Source organism: Anopheles maculipalpis, chromosome 3RL (assembly GCF_943734695.1).
Source record: "Anopheles maculipalpis chromosome 3RL, idAnoMacuDA_375_x, whole genome shotgun sequence".
In the NCBI taxonomy this organism is placed as follows: Eukaryota; Metazoa; Arthropoda; class Insecta; order Diptera; family Culicidae; genus Anopheles; species Anopheles maculipalpis.
Window position 1 is genome coordinate 86,657,407 of NC_064872.1, and position 13,773 is coordinate 86,671,179.

Genomic DNA, 13,773 nt, shown 5'->3' on the forward strand with positions numbered 1-13,773 from the left:
ACTTGTCGCAGCTCTCCCCTCTCGGTTCTACTATTAGTGCCTTTGTGCTGCTGGGGAGAATGAAATTAGTTGCCCGGTTGAGCTGGACCTCCGTGGAAGTGTCTAATTAGATCTGATCGACATTAAGCGCTGCACCTCTGGCGGTGAATTAATGGTGATCTAAACAGTGGGATTGAGGGCAATATTTAGAAATGTTTCAAATTTTAATCTTGATTGATAAGATAGCAATTATTGTTACACAGTTGGTTAGTTTTTGCATTGTATTTATTTTCATTATGTTTCAATAGTTACTAAAAAGGATAAAAAAATATAGAAATAGAAAGAAACAATACACAACAAAACATAGTAAGAAATCACTCTTTAAGAAAGTAAACCAACAACATCGAAAAGCATTAAACAGCAAAAATAAAAACGAAAACAGAACATAACAAACCGAACTCAAAAGCCTGCAAAGTTTTGGAAATAAGCGACTCCTTATAGAAAATTCAAAATAATGATAATGTAAGTAACCAAATTTAGGTGAGTTTAGCAAAACAGAATCTGTATTTCTTTACAACCTTTAATGTTAAAATGTTGGTGGATAATATAAATTTTACCAACACGTCCTAATCACAGTTCCCATAGTTCCGAGCTATGATTGAAAGATAACGACTAAGAGTATACCAAACCAAAACCATTCGCTACCGCTCCTGACCGTTGGCTCTAGCACTGCTTGCTGCGTCTCATTTGCAACTCGATGCTTCCGCACCGAAGATTTATTGATTAGCGCCGTACAGTTCAGTTTGGAGGGTGGAGAACCACCATTAGCTTCGGCTGACGCTCGTAATGCACTACTGTTCCTTGGGCGATGCAACCGAATCGTAGAACAAGCATTGGGCACTCGCAAAGGGACACGAGATTGTGTGTACAAGCGACAGGATCGAGAAAATGGTGTGTAGTGCCTTGCATAACTTTAATATCATATTCGATGCGCGTCGTTTCAAAGCTTGCAATTACGGGGCTACCGTGTGCGTCTGTGGCTTACAAGATACAAAAAATAAAGCGCCAATACAGTGAAGTTTCTACAGTTCCATTTTTATTATACACTCAAGATTGCCCCGGTGTTACGCCCCTAGTGTGTGCTGTAAAGATATTTCTGTTTCGTTGAAGTGTAGTGAAGAGCCGGAACATATTATTTGCGGCACTTAGTTTGTGTCGGTTTGTGCTTTAATTGTAACATATTAGAGTTACAGCATTGTTTTGCTGCAAACGTACGGTGTGTAATTTGGATACAAAAAAAAAGGTTCATTGAGTGAAGAATAAGTGGCGTTTATAGCATTCAAAAGTGTAATGCTTGAACAAATATTTTTAACCTCCAACAGTAATGCATAGAGCAACCTTGATCCTTACCCGAACAGAAACACAATATTTAATCAACACAACCCAATCAATGTTCGTTCGGGAGAGAAAATTTAAAACTAAACGCCCATCGCCGGAGGGGTGAAATAATTAATAAGCACCATTGGTTTAGCTTTAGCTTTGTCGTTTGTGTCTATCTACATTTTATGAACCAAACCAAACCAACGGCAACCGACGGCTCTCGAACGAGTACATAGATCGATCGGTTGGCCGATATTAATTTACCCCCATTTGTTTGGTGGCATTGCATTTCTCAATGCACATTAAAAGTGCAAGTGTTTGCCAGTCTTGGTAGAGTGTCCTAGCGCACAAACCATGTAGATCGAATCGGGTCGTTTGTGGTACACCGCGAGTGGGTGGAAATTTAAAATGGGAGAAAAATAAATACGGTAAAACCATCAATCTACATGACACCGGTACTGCAGGCCACTGGGGATTTGATACAATCAATAAAATGTTGCCGTGATGTGTTGGATTTGAGTTGATGAATGGATTTGTGTTGCATGCATTAGGTTCAAATAAGCATGGTTTGAAAAACAATACTTTAAATTGATTACGGGTTTTATTGAATAATAGTTTTTTTTTTTTGAATGGCTTGTTTAGTTAATGTTTTCATATTTTTTTCTCTAGTGCCAGCTGTCCATTATGAAATTTATGAATAAAATTAAAGTTGAAAGTTTTTTTTTCATTATTTGACTAGTTTTAAGCTATTATTCCAATATTCTGGGGAATGGGCTGGATGGGATTTAAAGCCTCCTTCTGCCGATCACAGGGCCGCTCCGTTCGTTATAAAAATAATAAAAATTTATTAGTAACTTTGAAGAAACTTAGAAAAGCGAAATACCAAACTAAACGATTCAGCAGAAATTTATAAAAGAAGACGCCTTATGGTTTACCAACATGAAAAAAAAATTCTAGAATCGTTTTAATGGTTCGGCTGATTACGAATGTAAGCCCCTGCACACACACGTATTATGATAACTGTTGCACTCGATGCACATGAAAGAAAAACAATCGACGATTGCTCTTACAACGCGGTGAAAAAAAATTGAATCACAATAAAACATACGCCTCGAATCGAACTTTGTTTTAAAACCATCACGACACCACTTTCCTACGCGCTTTCCTTCGCACCCAATTTCACCTACCATTCCCTTGCAGTCGCTCAATCAATGCCATTACGGATTCGATCAAGCCATCGCGATCGCGCAAATCGCCTTTTTCGGAACTGAACGAATTAATTATTTATTCGGTTCCATATTAATTATTCGTCTTGCAGCGGGCTACTTCGCTGCAGTTGGATGCTGCTTCTGCTTTTTCTCTTACACCCGGTAACCGTACGAATTAATATTCCTCGTTACGTTTGTTCAGACGCAGGCCGACGCGTCCCTCCTTAAGGACCACGCACTTCACCCTTTCCAATCACTCTTCATGACCAAATCGCCAGCTGCGGGTATGTTGGGTTGTTCGTTTTTTTTTTCGTTGGTTTTGCTTCCCCCATTCGTGCATCCTTGTGTTTTTCTCTTACGGAGTTTTGGTCCTTTTGTCTTCAGCCATAGCTACATTCCGTTCGCTGGCTGGCAATTGATCGCGATTTTATTTCAACCTTGCCATTGCCATTTCCCTGCCCGTCGACACGGACACTTTAGCTTACTAATTAGAGTGCGCAACTGCATTCGGAGGCGTACCACCGTTCCGTCCCACCCTTTTTTGGGGGTACCGCGCGTTACGGGGATCGTTGGGCGAAAGCGAAAAAATTGCCACCACTGCCACGTCTGGCGATGAAACAAAAATGCTCCAACCCGCCCAAGTAGGGGTTCGCAATTGCAACAATTTATGATCGAAGCTCTGTGCTGGGACGCAAACTCGTACCAATGGACGACGCACTTGTGGTGATGGCAATGGTAAAAATTGATATCACCCTGGAGCGTTCGCGTTCGTGGTTGGGTTTTTGCTTTTGGGTTTGCTTGCAGAAGGGAGATTTTATGTTGTTGTAGCAGCATCTTCTGTTGAGGCACACATTAAATTATATGACCACAACAGACAGATAATGAAGACACTAACAAAACAACGTGTACAAATAGAGTGTTGAACATGTGAAATAGTTTTTAAGAAATTCATCATTTTTTCACACTTTTTGCGTTCGTTTTTGCACTCTTCGTGAACTCAGTCCGAACCCTAGTGCATGAGTATTTCCTAACTGCTGGACGGGAAATTAGGTTAAATAACTTAATGAGATGTTCACTTGCCAAAACCGTGGATCAAATCCCATCAGGACCGTTCCTCCGTAGTGAGTACTGACTACTGAAAAACGTTGTATCGATAAGTGTAGAAAGCCATTATATGGTTGGCATGACCAGCAGGTCGTTAAGAAGATTTTCATAGGCTTTCCCTAGAACTTTACACACAACTAGCATAGTGTAACAATTTGCAACTAAGTAGGCAACCTTTCTACCTTAATTTATAAATCTGTTCTGACATTTGAAGTGCTGCTACTGCTACCCAAAAAGGGAATATAAAGCTCCATTCCAATGACCAGAAGGTACGGGCTCATTGTCACAATTATTTAATCGGCGGTCGAAATAAATTATGCTCGATAAACTGATAAGCATTACCGGCACCCCCATAATTGACAACCGGTCCACCTTTATCCACGATTTACCAGTTCGCCCGAGTGTCCTTGTTTTTTTTTAGCAAAACCACAGTACACGGCAGAACCAATTAGTGATCAACCTTATTTGTTTTGCAACGCAGACGGCTCGAACATCTTAAGATGCGGGAGAGAGGTCACATGGACAGCATTAAAAACAAAGTAGCAATAATAAAGGATAATAAAAAACATTGTTAGATTAAACGAACACTTGCCAGCAGATGTTTTGCATGTGTATTTTTCTTTTGTTTCTTTTTTTTAAATCGTCCTCGCCGTTTTGATGATTGAACGCACCAGGGGAAGCTGACATTTCGCGCAGCTTCTTTTTTTTTTGTTCTACTCATGTAATTTACAGTGCGCGAACTTCTTAAGTACAAGTCACGCTGACGGACGCGCGAACTTTGGCAAACCCGGCGCATGGTTGGGCCGGCTTAATCAGGGCCGTTGTTATCGGGGCAAGATGGTTGTTAATCAGCGCTTTCCTGTCACCGAAGAACCGATTCTTATCTGCGGTCCACTGCATTGGCACGCTTGGTGTGAATTATTATGCAAACTGCCTGATGGAAGCTGTGGGGGACTTTTGTTTTTTTTTTTGTTCTGCTGCTGTTTCTGATCATTGTTGCTGTCGTGGTGGTCTTGCTGTTTGGGTGTGGTCGTACTAATTGCACCTGAAACGAGGCTTGATAGTGTGGTGCGAATTTAGTTTTATTGAATCTTGACCTCGCCGAAGGGTTCATTACGAACTGATAATTTTCTCACACATCCCTTTTTTGAGTGGTTGGGAGCATTGGGAAACAGGAGACACCCTCCGATTTGATTGACATTTTTGCCAGGCTTGACCTCTAGTATCGAGAGCGAACGACCTCTTTTTGTTGTTGGTAGCGTTCCTCGTCTAGTAATTATGAAGGATTTTTAGGACCAAAAAATAGCTTGTTCGATGGTTGAACAAGCGTGTCGGGTAGTGTTCCGGTTGCATTGCGAACGAAGACCCAAGACAGTACGAGATAATAAGCACTAGAAGTGTATGTTTTCTTCACACTACAACCTTACCATTGTGTCGTGTCTGCTACACTTTGCGACAGACGAGAGTGGAGTTGGGTGGATAATAAGCACAAAAAGTAAAAGCTTCATGGTACACCGTGTCTCTGCTCGATCGGTTCGATCATCCCAGCGTATAGTACGCGGTTGTGTCGGGGTCACCGTAGCATAGTCATAGTAGCATAATTAATAAGTAGTCACAACGGAGACAACGACGACGACGACGACGACGACGACGACAACATTTACGATCACGCCGTGTGAGTGTTGCGTGCCTGAGCGATCGAACAGCAAAAAGGTTCATTGCCCAAAACGGTGTGAGTCTCCCAACTGATCACTATTTGTGTGGTGTGCGCGGAAAGGACACGGGAGAGGTTAGTGAAGCGAACAGGAGGGACACAGTAAAGCCCGGCGGCATGCAATAATTTTGTCGCCATTTTATGTTTGCATACGCGTCATGCCAAGGGTGTGGCGAAAGGAAGGAAAAGGCGTAGGATAAAGGGTGGTAGCGATCGATGATGAGTGATCGATGCACCGATAGTATCTCGGGTGCAGCGCTCGCGTTGCATATGCATAATCACTATAATCAGCGGAAGTTTTGCGGCCACCTTTCTCTCTCTCTCTCTCTCTCTCTCTCTCTCTCTCTCTCTCTCTCTTTACTGCACGCTTTTTGTTTCTTTTTCGCAGTTTCTTAAGACTTCAGCTGTGTGTCTTTGCGTGTGTGACTATGGCATGTATGAGCCACATTTACCTTCGCATTGGTCAATGCTATCGAGTGAGTTGTCTGGTGGTGAAAATCACCTTAAATTTCAGTATACTTTATATAAAAACAAGGAGCTTTTCAGGAAGTTTAAGTCATATTAATATACAAAAAATCTAAATCTCGCAGAACAAAACATTAAAACACATGACGGCATTTGCTATAAGTTTGTCGAAACAAAGTGTTTTCGTCATAGACATTCTTAAGATAAAAAACCCTAACTTGCTAGGTGTAATGATCCAATATTGCCAGGCTTCCTTATATCAGAACTGTTCACTTCTTCGCGATCGCATCAAAATAAATCGATCCCAATCATCCAATCGATTCCCAGGGATGCGCACTATTCTGATTGAATTGACGCATAAATCAGGCACGCAATGATGACCGCGCTGTCCCCATCGGTTTCGGTTAATCAGTGGCAAAAGCGGCTATCAAAGTACCTTCCCGCTTGCTCTCCTGTGACAACCACCAACGTATTCGCCCGAAACGATTGAGGAACAATTTGTCAAACCCGTGCACCGTTATCAGACGGGCGGCATCGGTCCGCTCTCGTGAGCATTAAACACATCACCGGCAAAAAGGGACGAATAGGCGTAGCAGAATGTACGTCGATCCCTTCAGCGGACCCTGTGTGCATCTCATTAAATGCGGCAGCAGTAAAGTATGACAAATTCAGTACTTTATCAAACGGGAACACCGCACGAATATCCTCCGGGGACGGGAATTGCAACGAGTAACGTGAAATATATACCAGCGATGGCGGGTGACTCCTAATTGGAGTGCAGTGTTTGTTGGAAGATGGAAGAGAGGCAGGAGAAAAAGCGCCAAGTGAAGAGAGGAGAAGATGATAACAATTCACCATAAATTTGTTGACACCCATGCGAAAAGAGATTGAGCATTGAGCAACGGAGAGTGTGGTCGTTGAATGAAAGGTACGGAAGGTTTATTCGATCTTTGTCTGATCGACTTCCGCATGCAACAGTGTGATGCATCTCGACGAAGAAGAGAAACCCACCTGGACAACGCCCACCAACGACGCTTTTATTGACCTCCGTAGGGTCCAAAAGACACAACGATAAACACACTGACTCGTTCGTCTGCCTGTGTATCGTCTGTTTTGGATTTTCACGGGTGGGATATAGTGTTCTCTGCTTCACCTACCTGCCCCACCTACTGCTGTTCTAATCCTCGATTGTTTCAGCTCAGCGCAATCGGTTCGACTAAAGTGAAAAATCTGATCGAAACAGCAGCGTAAGACAAGATACAAACAGAAAAAAAGCTCCATACTGACGTCGAACTGGCAGGCGTACGAAATATGTCTAAGCACGGTGTAGTTTGCGGAAACCACGCGGAACACATCGTATCCGTGGCGTGGAAACTACATGGTGACGTTCTACGAGGTGGCTGCAACCACACACACACACATGCATACACACGCCTATCATTACCCGCCAAGGTGGGAAACGGACGTAATGCCTCCCCTTTCTTCTTAACGTGGCGTTCCTCAGCCCGACAACGCCGATCGATGCAGAATTCATGTTATTTCAAAAGCTTCTTGTCTTGTCATATATTGTGAAATTAATTGTACACTTACACGCAAATATTCTTTGCCACCTTCGTTTTTGTTGTTGTTGTTACCGTTGCTGCTGCAGAACCGCCTCGTTGCGGCACGCATCAGCTTCGGAACGAGGGCGTTCGTTCCGTAGGCATATTTGTTGATGCCAAAACCACGGCACATACGAGAAGTGCATAGATGCTGTTGGTGGCGAGTTGCTTTGCATGCGAGTGTGAAATTTGGTTTCGAATATCGCTGTTTGTACGGCATGAAACGGTGGAAAAATTGGAATAAAGTCATAAATAGCAAATAAGCCGTATAAAGTACCGTTGACGCTTTGCAACTGAACAAAATACTAGCAAAATGGGAAATATAGTTTTTGATATAATTTTTAGAGTTGTTATGAATTTTTACATTGGTATGTGAGTTGATATGTGAGTGGCTAAGACATTTTTAAGAATTTAAATGGTATTGGAATTTAAAGCAAAAATTAATTAACCATTTTACAAAATATTACATACAAATTAAAACAAATTATTGAAATGAACAAGAACAATTAATTATTTAAGTACTGAAGCGATAAATTCCTTTATATTGTTTTGTATTTGTAATTGATTATATACATTTCTGTCTTCTCTGTTTACACTTTATCTAATCGGTCCATTTTATGTCCACCACAAAACTTTTTGGCATTTTCATCCATCCTTTTTGATTAACAAATTTATTTCCTACCACAACAGCAAACAATTATCTAATGATCTTTTCTTGTACCTCATTTCTTTCCTTCTAGGTAAGTGGCAATGAAAAAACAGTCCTAATATCAACGGTTTCCACTCTGTAAGGATATTCATTTGCTCGCACACATCGAGGGACACACAGCGAGAGGATAAACTGCGTCCTGGAAGGTAACCATGTATTGCCGGGAAAGGGATAAAGATAAGCAGCGATGCGACATTATTCTATCGCGGTTTGGTTTGACCATGTCTTGAGAATGCTTGGATCGGATTCGTTTCGGTCGACCGTAGCAGCTTATGCGACCAAATATCTCTGTTGTCTTGCGGGTCTTTCCCGAAATTTTTTCCGAAGGTTCAGGTGGAGTTTTTAATGCCTAAATTAGATGAAGTAAAAGACTGTAGAAAAAAAGATATGTGTAATGTCGAAGAAAAACACGAAGACATCCATTATCACTCCAGCAGTGCCATAACAAATCATGAAATACCATTTTCGTGTCGGTCATTCAGGGTTGTATTCGTTTTTTTGTTTAACGTTTCCTACACGCTGACGGTTGATTTGGTCTTGATCGGAGAATCACGTACCAATAGAATCGAGAGCAAAACCAAGGATTAAATAAATGTGAAAGGGTGATTTGTTTCCCCCTTTTTTTTGTTGTTGTTAGAATAGACCGCGACTCATGTGACCTTTGGCCACGGTTTCACGAATAATGCGTCCAACACAGAGTGCCGGGATTACAGTGTGTCGGAGCCAGGAAACGGTCCCGAAAAGGTGACATGCTTCCATCGACCGATGGTCTAATCTATCGCTGTACCGATTTATTAACGTGATCTTCTGCGGTCCCTGCGACGCTATCGCCCTAAGATTGGATTGGGATTTTAAAGTTCAGGGAAGATTTTTTTTTGTATTTGAATTCACCGACCTTGTTTACGTTGTTAGATCACGGGATGGGTGAGCATTCCAGTAAGATTTAAAGGGTTTCTTCGATGTTACCTTTAAAAAGACGCATGAGATGCGATCAACGGTTGACTGTTCATCGGTTTTAAATCCAAGAGCTTGCCTATTTGATATGTTTGTTATTGTGAGGTTATGTTCGCTTGTGCAACTGTTTAATTTAATTATTTTTATTTAATTTATTCCTATTTTTTCAAAGTTATTCAAAATACCATGATTTTCTTGATTTTTCATAACTTTTGTAGATGACTCTATAACTGCTCAATATTTTTGACATAACATTTGAACGCTCATGATAATCCTGCAGGATAGTAATAAATAGTTTACTACGAAATCACCTGAATACTACTTCAAGACAACTTCTTGAGTTCCTGAACTCATCTAATTTCCTGTTACAACAAAAATCATCCTTTCGCAAAGGCATTTTTTAATAAATTAACGAATACCTCCTTGCTGTTACGTGCTCACGCTTTCACGGAACAGGTTCGACGCGAATCCGAGTCACTCACCACCTTCGTGGGCACTCGCAGGCAGTGGTAACTCAACCGGGCCACCTGTCAAATGCGCGCGCGTACACCCTTAACTTCGGGCCTGCACTTGTCGCATCGATACGAGCTCGAGCAGTGATTCGAGCGGTTTATGTTTGCCTTTTTTTTCGCACCCCGTCCTCACGATCGGGCGTTACCACGGCATAAAAACCACATACCGTCTCGCTCACGCTAGCTGAGCTTCGCCCAACCCGCGAATTCAACCCCCGTCAACATCATGCTCGATCGAAAACCCCCCGCCGATGCAGATCGTTTGTACTCTTTCCGTTGTGTGGTGAAGATTTTGCTGGAACTAGCCACGAGGCCACCGCGAGCAAGCGAGAACGAAAGCAAAACATGCGCCGTGTTGAGATCGGTGTGCTGCGATCGGCATAACAGGGATGGAAAGCGCCGATCGTGTGGCGGAGGCTGCGTGGCGCACCGGATTTGTTTGCTCATGGAGCCTGTTTTGTTGCTGTTGTCTTTCTTCGTCACCCTTTTTGGTGGGTTTCTCACTTTTCGCGGGAAGCTGCGTACGCGGTTGCAGTGGTACGCGCCGCTTCATTTGCCTACGCGGTGATTGCGGCCAATGTGGCCGAAGTGGTCCTCAGTTTACATCGGCTACTCACCGAGCTCACCACGCAACGCAACGAGAGGGATCGCGCGCGCGCCTGCTCGTTATTTTTGTCGTCCGGGTCGAACGCTCGTCTTCGTGTGCGCGTGTGGGACTATCCAAACAAACCGCGTGTTTAAAGCGCGCGCGGAATTGATTCACCTGCCGTTCGGTGTACGAATGGGATGTAATTGAATAGTACATAAAGTCCTGCAAAGGTTTTGGTTTTGCAATACAACCGTGAAATTCTACCTTTAACGTGCCATACGTGTGATTAATCATATTTCGTACGAGATAGTACAGCATCGTGTGTGGTTGTGTTGTGAATGTATTTGAAAGTTTTTCGTGCCATATTGGAAATACGATTCATTTTAATTTGCAAATTTGCACGCTGTTTTTGAGCCATTTTCACGCTTATCATGCTGAGAGAAAACAACGAATAGCAACCGATAAAGTAAACGATATTCGTCTTCGGTGAATATTGGTTTAAAGCGACCAGAAAATCGATAGAAAAAGGCCAGTTTTGTGCTTTTTTCTCAACCGTTACGCAACAAATGCATCACCCAAACTTCGACCGAACCGATGACGCGTGTTTTGCATAATTTTATTTGATCAATTTAAATATCGCATAAACTTCTCGGTTTGGCTGGATAGTAATTTGGCTGGCGGAATTTGCAAGTCAGAAAGAAAAAAGATTGAATATGCTGTGTTGTGCTTTCTGTTGCACAAATTCGTCGAATTAATTGTGAAGATACCTTTTGTACCGCGAGACTGGGAGAAAAATTGTGTCATTAAATGTGAAGTGAATGTTGAAGAAGTTGTGTTTTAAGTGAGTGCTAATTGGTGGATGCATGGTTCAGCGAAAAATCAGCCAAAACCAACCAAAACCCTAATAAATAAATTGGGAAAGTGTTGCGAGTGTTGTGACCCATAAAACATCCACTATCGGCGCATCCATCAGGTTAGCTTCGTCAGCAGGTTGGCATCAGCGAAACGGTCACCTTCGTTCGTAACAGCACGTTACGATCTGGGCGAAAGATCGCCTACACAGTTGATTGGTGATCTGGTGTGCGAAATTAAGCTGTTGTCTTGAACGCCCCCAAACTTCGAGGACACGATCCGCGTGCAGTGCATCCCCGTCATATAAAACAATATCACACGACCTACATCGCTTCGCGCCGGATTTGCAGCGGTTATCGTCTTTCTGCTCACATCCTTCCCTGTATGTACGAGTGTTAGAGTGGGAAACAAACAACAAAAAAGCCGTCAAGCTGGATACCGGAAACACCTTCAGCCTGCCCTACTCGGATTGGCTGAGCGAAGATAATCGGTAATGCGTACGAGAATCTGTACTGTTCGATTAGATAATGAACAAAAGTAAATTACTAACAATTACAGAAACGAAACCATTTTCCCTATCGGCAGGGTACGAATTTAATGAGCTGACGAAAGCTAAGCTTTCATGCTTAGAAGAAAAACTTCATTTGCTTTTAAAATAATCAAGTATCATTTTAATAGGGACAAGACGATAGATCTTCTGCCGACCGCTCGCGTAGATAATGTTGTGTTTGTGTGTTTATTACATCTTCTCTCTACCTACGGTTTCAAACAACAGCCACTAGACGTGCCACCGGCAGGTTCCCAAAACAAATCCAAAACTTTAGGCCACCCGGTAGTGCAGAGAAACGCTTACACACTTCAAATTACTTTTATTCGCCGCATCCGGCTGCTGCATGCGGCTTTTTTAAAGAAAAGAAAAAGAAGCTCACCAATATGAGCTAGAGAAAAAAAACGAGTGAAATTGAAATGTTCAGTCTTGAGCGTGGACTATGGGTGATCGGTGAGCGGAAGCAAAAAATTAACACACTTACGCGAATAGGGTACCTTAAGAAGCGGGCACGAGTCCCAAACCAAATGAATGGCAGTAGTGCAAGTGAGTTTCGATAAAGATGGGCCCAAACAAGTAGCCCAGAAGATCCGTCCGGGCGTAGCTTGTTATTTTTGGGATGTTGGGATATCAGTAGGGCAAACAGGTCCTGGCAATTTAAACTTACAAAAAGGTGTGAGCATTTTGCAGGAAGAACTCTTTTGGTTTTGGGCCTTTACAATGTATTTTATATATTTCCAATGACCGTTATATCCTCCGCAACATTTATCTCTTTTTACAGGATTATTTGTAAGATACATTGGTATAAAGCATTCCTTCATTAATCTTAATCGGCAACATTTAGATTCTTCCGATGAAGACTTCATCGTTTTCTGTTTGTAAACCAACCAGCTGTTGGTTAATCTTCCCCGGAATGTCCTGTCGGCCTTGAAATAACGGCCTTCCAGCCAGCAACCCCTCAAACTGGCGATGATCCATTGCTCTAGTTAAACATTCTTATAGTCCGTTCCATTCAAGCATTCTAAGTTCGTTTTTTTTTGGTTGTCGCTTCCAATCTTCTTGATGGATTGGCTGAATACGACCGTTTTACAATCTGTCCATTGAAATAACCATCATTGAAAGGCAGACATTGGAAAAAGGACATGCAAACTGTCGTTGGATTTAGTTTGTGTGTATTTTTTATGGCTGTTCGTGTCTGTGAATGGAATCATCAAACGGAAAAGAAGAGAGCCAAACAAAAACTTTCACACGGATTTCACACGGACTTCGCTTTGCACTGGACCCGAAGCACAGGAAGATCCCTAGTTTTATTAATTCGTTGGACGTTGCGCGATGGACGTCGCTGCAAGGATGCTTCGTGTCCAAAGCTTCGTCCTAAACCACACGTCCTTTTACGGACGGTCCGGATTACCCCTTTTCCGGAAAGATAGAAACCCTTTTTTCTCTGATGGTTCTGCTTCGAAGATGCGCTAGCCCTTCCGTTTTTCGTGCTCATTATGCAAAAGGCGAGAGTCCAAACGAGAAAGGACCATCGGCCGAAAGGTTCCAAGAGGCCTTGCGTTTTCCCACTTGAAGAAGGGGATAATATCGTCCAACAACAGCACTAACGGAATTCCAAATGGACCTCGAAGACGTAAAACGAAGGGAATGGAATGCTTCGCATTTGATTACCTGCATGTTCGGAATCTCCCTTCGAGAAGGATTGTTCTGCATCCCTTTATCCCTGCGGGTGCTTCATTACCGTTTGGTTATTCGTTTTTTGTCTTGCTTGGTGAAATCTTAACCCCGAGAAAAAAAAGGTAGAAGCGCCGGTGCCAGTTGATGGCCGGCAGTAAAGATTGGAAAAATAATAATTGAAGGTAGGACACGATTCAAGGAAGAATACACAGAAAGGACCGGGCGTTTGTCCTATCGCCAAAGAATAAAAAAGAGTGCCAGATGAGCGATCGATGCGCATAAACGCCATGGGACAGAGGGAATCTGCGGTTCTGAAGGTGCGGACAGGCAGTAAAATAAAATCCCCGGACACAAAGGCAAAAGTGCGCGTAAAGTGAAAGGGCTCAGGAAGGATTCTGTGCGCAGCATGATTTTTGCTTCTGAACCAAGCACACACATCCCCTGGGGTTCTTCGCTTACGGTCCGGTGAGTCACACTTCCCC

The 13,773-nt window shown here is 42.7% G+C and overlaps 3 protein-coding genes across 4 annotated transcripts in view; 2 read left to right on the plus strand and 1 right to left on the minus strand.

Annotated features, from left to right (window-relative positions):
• Positions 1-13,773, minus strand: part of LOC126562373 (26S proteasome non-ATPase regulatory subunit 4) — a 363,835-nt gene that overhangs the window by 219,176 nt on the left and 130,886 nt on the right. The gene's annotated exons all lie outside the window — the stretch shown is intronic.
• Positions 1-13,773, plus strand: part of LOC126561426 (protein grainyhead) — a 136,520-nt gene that overhangs the window by 36,027 nt on the left and 86,720 nt on the right. The window lies entirely within an intron of this gene.
• LOC126562004 (motile sperm domain-containing protein 2-like) overlaps positions 11,785-13,773 on the plus strand; it is a 332,954-nt gene continuing 330,965 nt past the window's right edge. The window contains exon 1 of the mRNA XM_050218413.1: positions 11,785-11,788. The gene's annotated coding sequence lies outside the window, so the exon portion shown is untranslated. The remainder of the gene's footprint in view (positions 11,789-13,773) is intronic.